The sequence below is a fragment of the Montipora foliosa genome, chromosome 14, assembly GCF_036669935.1.
Source record: "Montipora foliosa isolate CH-2021 chromosome 14, ASM3666993v2, whole genome shotgun sequence".
Classification (NCBI taxonomy): Eukaryota; Metazoa; Cnidaria; class Anthozoa; order Scleractinia; family Acroporidae; genus Montipora; species Montipora foliosa.
This window is the reverse complement of record NC_090882.1, coordinates 24,211,658-24,219,157: the sequence shown is the minus strand read 5'-3', so window position 1 is coordinate 24,219,157 and position 7,500 is coordinate 24,211,658. Positions and strand designations below refer to the sequence as shown.

Here is a 7,500-nt window from a genome sequence, read left to right as displayed (position 1 = left end):
AACTGTTTCCCGCCAAAAGTCTCTGAGTGGGCAACAGTGCAAAATCTATGACGTCAGAGGGTAACAGTGCACTGTTAACCGCGAATGTTGCCGTTGCCGTTGCACGTTTTTCTTTTTGTGTTATAAAACAAATCACTTAATGACTGGCCCCTCGGGAAACAGTTCAGTTTATTTCCCTCCAAGCTCAATGTTTCCCTCGGCTGCGCCTCGGGGAAACTTTGAGATTCTCGGGAAACAAAATAAACTGTTTCCCTCAGGACCAGTCATTAAGTGTTTAATGCAGTACTGAGAAATCCCTCTATGGCACTGTGGCAGGCTCAATTAGCTCAGAAAAGATTAAAGGCGCTAGAATGTACCTCAGATGGTTCATGCTTCTTTTCTTCTGTTGCCCACCAGTTATATAATGTTCCTTCCTATCACATGAACATACATGCTGCTGGAGTTGAATACATCAGAAACAACCGTCAAAGATTTATTGGACCCATTACAGAGCAATTGTGGGTGTGTTGTCGCAGCAACACACGGTGTGATGCACTTATTGTGCAAGCAGTTTCCAATGCATTAAATGTTACAATACATCTAAATGATCCATTGAGGGGTGGGAGCTACTGCTGTTTCAGCAATTCAGTTAGATTATTACAAGGACAATATTTCAGGTTATGAAATCAGCAGTGTTACCAATGTCAACAATTATTCAGAGGTAATAATCGATTAATTTTAACCATGGCCAAAAATGATGTGAGTGTCTGTAGTAATTTCTACAAAGCAGTGGCAAAAAGAAAAACAATGCGAAACGGCAAAGACATATGGTACTTAAGATATATGTAAATGGGCCCTTGCTTGCTTGAAGCAGCAAGGGAATATGAAAAGCAAACATTTCATAAGGGTAAAGCGTCCAATCCAGAACATACAGTATCAGAGAACTAAACAAAACAGGACAGAACCATTTAAGGAAAGCTATGCAGAGCTCAAGTCTAAACCAAACTGAAATTTGTCAAGGTCAAGACTCTATTAGACATACCATGCCAAAAGTGGTTCAGTCTTTTCAGGATAAGATAACACATGGCCCTGAATATATATGCACTTGCTGTGATCAGTTATGGTTCAGATCATCTGTCTCTGAGTGTAACAGTATCAAATATAGTACACCTATTTTACACGGTTGAATTCCACCAAAGGGAATCTTTTTGGGTATCTAGTTGCATATGAGAGCCCCCGTGCTGTTACACAATTATTTAGCTGTTATATCACACCAACTAATGCATAAAGAAAACTTCAGCCTGCCAATTTTAAACAATCGCGGTAACTTTTACATCCACGAGTAACGACAGTGGCACTTTGATTATAGACATTTCATCTGTAAAGTTATCTGTTTGTGGACGTAAAATATAACTGTAGCTCTAAAATGCGTTATTAAGATCCTTAATATACGAAAGAACTTTGAACTACAGGTGATCATAGGCAGATCCAATGTTACTTAAAGGGGCGGTGTCATGGATTGTTAGTAAAAATCTGGAAAGTTGAAAGAAGACCTGTTCACCCACGGTAAGCGAAAATTAATGGCCACATTTTCTTCAAAACGGCTATTTTTGCTCACAGAACGCATTCTTAAGTGTTTTTAGTTACGCGTAGCCAAGATGAAATTGTTCATTGCTGAACTTGAAAACGTCGGGCTGATGAACTCCAGAAGCAATTTAAGAATGAATAAGTCACTGAAGATTGATTTGGTAAATTTGTGGTCAAAATAAAGCGGATAATTACCATGACACTACCCCTTTAATAGCAAGGATCGAACGAAAAATCTAAAAATTTTAGGCCCCAACTGGGTGATACTGGTGCTGTCCTAAATTAATTGACATGAATATGAAACTTACACATTGTTGTCACATTTGGCGCGCTACGGTATGGTTTTTCCTCACAAGTTATCGCGTTCGAGGCGAAGTCAGTCAACCAGGCACAAATTCCACAAAAGAACTTCTTTAAATTGAACCGTTTGGTGAACACCAGATAGCAAAAAATGTGAACAAAACATGGTTGGCGAAAGAAAAAGGACAAAAGCTAAGATAAAAGCGATCCAGAACAGGAAAGGTGGAAACTTACATGAGTGGTACTCCAGTAGGGCGAGCAACTTAAGAACTAGCTGAATAAAACTACAAACACCGTGAAAGAAATGCAACCAGAAACACCGCAAACGAAAGCACGAGGTTTCAATGGAGTGGGCACTGGGAAAGAACTGTAGGATTGGAAGTTGTTCCCAGTCCCCATAAACTAACATAACAACATGCAACATTTGCGGGCCGTGCTTCCTAAACAAAAATGGGACAAGGTCATTTCATCGTGACACGAATTATCGAAACTTCCGCTATCAATATCACAGTCGGGTTTTGAACTAACGTCAGCCTCGGATTATCATCTTTCCCTGAAAGACCTGAAAATGCCATCAAACCGCTCAATCTGCTAGAAAGTAAATGAAAAAAAACTTAACTTCCACAGTATTGAAGCAATCAAAGGCCGCGAGGCGGAACGTACTTTCATATGCGGGGGAAGTAAAATGGTTACTATATCAGTTTCTCTGTGCTACAAATTTTCTTTTCAACATTTGTTTACTCTGACGGAGATCCTTTCTTCAGCCTTCCAGTTGGCCTTGGGGTGATCACAATCTGGCCACTGGAGTCTGAGAGATTTGTGGGAGCCTCCTCACTTGGTTCACGTGACGGAAATCTTGTTTGGATAGCAAGTGATCCCGTACGAACCAAGACCCTCATGATCCCTTTGTTTGTAAGAGAACCCTTGCTACGCAAACAAACAACCATCCTGTAAAAGCAGGGGCACCCTACGATGGGGTTGCCCAAAATATCTGTTTCGCAGTGGAAATTTAGCTGGTTGCTAAGTTATTAATTTTCATACTCTTTCGCTGGGAAACATGAAATATCTTTAGCACTTCAATCCGTGCTGCCTGGAAGAGAACAGAAACTGGGGAGGACTGGGGAAGAACTCGTTCACGAGAAGCTTACCGCTGGTTCAACTTATCGCATGTTGGAAAAAAAGCCCGTTTTGGCCGGTTTGGCAAGCGGTTTAGATTCACGAAGTTCTTTACGGGCTGGGAAATACTGACACACGAAGTCGGTTTGGGAGCTGGAATTTTGTTCATAATCATCCTGGGGGTGCAGAACAACTTTTTTAAAAGCAGAATTTAAAAACTAAAAAAAGTGTTTCATTAGCGTTTTCTTGTAAGTTTGTGACCTATTATTATGCATCTTGGAAACAATTTTCGTTTGGTGCACCTGTAAAAAGTCGACGAGTGAAATGTGGAAGAGGTATTCTGTCTCAAAGAGGAAATGACATGGGGCGGTTCTTTAGCTAAGCCCATGTTCGAAAGGTAGAAAGTACAATTCTTTGGATAAATGACAATCGGGAGGGTGGCTTATCCAACGTGGAGTGACCGATGAATCTCGTGGATAGCGTTGTCTACCTTTTAAAAAATTAAGGCAAGATAAATAAGTGATATGTGTTATTTGAAATTGTTGTTTTGTTACTTATCAGACGTCACAACCTGAAGTGGTGCAGGACTGACACACCTACTAGGAGCCTGCAACTTCATTGCGCTTGTGGAATGTCATTTTTTACAGACGGAGTCGTTATATTTAGATTGATTTTTCCCGCAAAAACCAAACCTTTCCAGGCAATCACAAGTCTTGAAATAGTTCACTTATTTTACACGGTTGAATTCCAGCAAAGGGGATCATTTACGTTTTTTTTTTTTTTTTCTTGTTTGGCAAAGAAAGAAATTAACATTATCAATAAACCCGCTTTCAGTGTGCGTCAGCACGTAATCGTTAATTCTGCTGACTCTTAGCGTGCGTAGCTGGAGGGATATTCTATCGCAGGATTATTTAAACACTCGCGAGCGCGACTGCCTTGGCCGCGTGTAGGCTGCGACTGGCATGAGAACTACTAGTCTTGGATTTCCACTTGCCGCCAAGACACAACGATGCGACTATCGACTAACTTCCGCGTGTTTAAATAATCCTGCAATAAAGTATCCCGGCAGCTACGCAGCCTACTTTTATGTCGGGAAAAATGTGCAGAAAGGCGTCGAGTGGTGAGAGCACTCACATCCCACCAATGTGACCCGGGTTCGATTCCCATATCTGGTGTCATATGTGGGTTGAGTTTGTTGGTTCTATACTCTGCACTGAGAGGTTTTTCTCCGGGTACTCCGATTTTCCCCTCTCAGCGAAAAGCAATATGATTTGATATGTGTTAATTTGATTTGATTTAATTTGAGCCTTGGCCAAACGAGAACGATCGAGAGCTGATGAGAGCTGAAACTCTTGAAAGCTCATGAGAGTCGACGAGAGTGATCGACAGTTGGCCAAAAGAGAGCGAGAGTTAACGAGAGTTTGTCCAGAGTTTCACGTGCAAACAAAAGAGAGAGCCTGGGAAAACCCTTCCTGACGTAAATGTGGTGACTAGCCAGCCTGTATATTCAGCTTTGGCGTTTTCCTTGGTCCCCGAATCCGACACTATATCATTTTTCCCTTTTTATCTGAGCCCGCTGGGAGAAAAAAATAACTGCATACGGTGTGGGGTCCCCAGGGACCCTTATTATTCTTATTATACATCAAGGACTTGCCTAACTGTAACCTGTTGTCTGATGTAAGAATGTATGCCGACGATACTAAGCTTCAGTTATGTATCAAAAGATCCTGATGAGTTGTTCTCATTCCTGACACGTAACTTAGGCAACCTTAAACAATGGCTTGATTCTACTCGCCAAAGCCTTAACGTTGTCTCAAAGCTAAATGCTTGCTCATTGGGATTCGGCACAAATTAAACCTCGCTACTATTTAGTAACTCGTATTGCCTTGATGGCCATTCAATGGAAAAAGTTGACTCATGTAAATGTCTTGGATGGTATACAGGTGAATGAAACGCTATCTTGGGGTCCCCATATCTCTGCAGTTAACCGAAAGGTCTCAAAAGGTTGCTTGCAGCTCTAAGAAAACTTAAGCCACTATGCCTCCAACCCGTGCTCATAACAATCTACAAATCTCTCATTTTACCACATCTTGATTATTGTAGGGCTGCCTAGGGTGGCATCGGTACTGGCTTAAGTAATAATATCATATCAGGGCAGCGAGATTTATTTTTAATATAAAGGAATCTACTCTAAGCACTGAAGTCCTGGCAACGACAAAATGGAAGTCATTATCGTACATTTACAAAAAGAGGATTGCAACCATATCTTATCAGGCATTCTATAACAGAGCTCCGGCTGGGATTAGCTCTCTGTTTACGTAACACTTTCCGTTGAGAAATCTCAGGGATAATTTGAAACTTTACGTGCAACGCCCTAAAAGTGACTTCCTTCGATCTTCTTTCTCTCATCGTGCGTCAATTCTTTGGAATAACTTACCCATGTACTTAAAAAGTAAAGCGAACGTTGTTTTTTTTAATCTGCTCTTAAAGCAAAATCCAACATTTTAGATAAAATAACATTTAATGGCATACAGGAAATAAACAAAGACATTGTAAATTACATATACTGTTATTTTTATCATTATTATTGATATTTTAAATCTATTTTTAGCACTATAGTCAATTAACTATCGATTATCTTACTGGGTATTGTATTCTTTCTTATTTATTGTAAATAATTCGTAAGTTCGTTAACATAATTTTTTAGATTTTGTAGATACACTTTAGTTCTAGGTCCACATTAGCTTTTAAGCTGCCCTTTTTTATTGACCTACATGACAAATAAAGTATGTATGTATGTATGTATGTATGTATGTATGTATGTATGTATGTATGTATGTATGTATGTATGTATGTATGTATGTATGTATGTATGTATGTATGTATGTGTGTATGTATGTGTGTATGTATGTATGTATTTATGTGTGTGTGTGTGTGTGTATGTATGCACTCACAAATGCACACTTACGGGGACAGACATATGAATGCACACCAGCTCTGTGGGGACAGTTCAGAATATGGGGACATTTTCGAGTCCTCACAAAAATGTCCCCAGAAGTTGGCATTTAACTGTAACCATACCATACTTCTGGGGACTTCAGCAAAGTCCTCATAAGTTGGTATGAAAAATACACATATTGCGTCCCCACAAGGGGGTAATTTTTTTTTTGTGAGAGACGAGACTTTGTATCGTATGTTAAAGATCAATGAAGCCCTCAGAAATCCCACAAAGACAAGACATTGAGCACGAAGAAATTAATAACAGAATACACTTCATATTTTCTACATGAGTTACACACCAGTAACACACACATACATTACTATAAGTACTGAAAGTTTGGAAAATTAAGCTAAAAGTTGAATTCAATGATACCATTATTGCGAGTAACACTCTTCAGTGGCTGAACAATGTTTTTATTGCTTTAACTCCACTTTTTCTATCCATATTAATTAATCCACAGCAAAAGCCTTGAAGTACATGTAACGTTCAGTTAAAAGGAGAAATACAAAAACATTGATTATAAAAAATGCAATTAATTTGTGGTGATTTTAATGAAGTTACTGTTAAATCTCTTACTCTGACCACACTTATATAAAGATGTCTTGACAAATTCTTAATAATCTGAACTAAATTATTCCACCCTAGAGCATTTCTTATTAACTTTCGTAATATTAATTTAAAGGACTCAGTATGGTTTCATGCACACCAACTTGTGGGGCAAGTGAAAAGAAGCAATGTTAGGCGGCGACTTCCTTCCACACTCAAAAAAAAATGAACACCTGAAATAAAAAGTTCACAACCTGTGAGCAAAAAAAAATAGGTCACAAACTATTTCACCTATTTAATATTTCTGTTGGAATGCAGTTTTAAGTTTTATCATGTCTGATTGGCTTTCCCTTAAAATTAATAATTATAATCAAACTCCACAACTACATGTATTTCAGGTGTTCACATGCTTTTCTGATCCTCACAGTATACAGTGTAGAGCGACTAATATTATGGTAACAAAATCAAATAAGGCATAATGTAAAATGTTCATTTGCACAAATTACAGTGTTATTTTATATGATAAAGAGCAAAGGTTGCATAGTACATAAGCAGGTAAAAATCGATTAATGAGCCTGTCCTCACAATTTTTCAATGTTTAAGTTTAAAAACAATTTTTGAGTAATTATCAATGGCACAATCCAAACTTAGACCTATCACTTAAACCAAAAACACAAAGGGCCATTTCGGAGTTGCTGTTTGTCACGGTTTCAAAGTGAGGCTTGGTGCTAAACCACTGTAAGGGAAATGAGTCTGATTTGCATAAGAATACGCATTTCAATTACAGTACTGTTGTGCACTGCAGGACTCACTTTGAAACTGAGGCATGCAGCAACTCGGAAATGGGCTATTGTGTTGCAGATGATTTGCAATAGAATGCAAAGGGTGGATAGCAGGCAACTGGAAAGTCCAATTATTATTAACAATAATATAATAATAAAAACAATATTCACAGAGGATATCACCATGCT

The 7,500-nt window shown here is 38.8% G+C and overlaps 1 long non-coding RNA gene across 1 annotated transcript in view; it reads right to left on the bottom strand.

Moving 5' to 3' along the window:
• Positions 1–6,375: 6,375 nt before the first annotated feature.
• Positions 6,376–7,500, bottom strand: part of LOC137984670 (uncharacterized) — a 10,584-nt gene continuing 9,459 nt past the window's right edge. Inside the window, exon 3 of the long non-coding RNA XR_011119133.1 lies at positions 6,376–6,762. This is a non-coding gene — a long non-coding RNA (uncharacterized lncRNA). The remainder of the gene's footprint in view (positions 6,763–7,500) is intronic.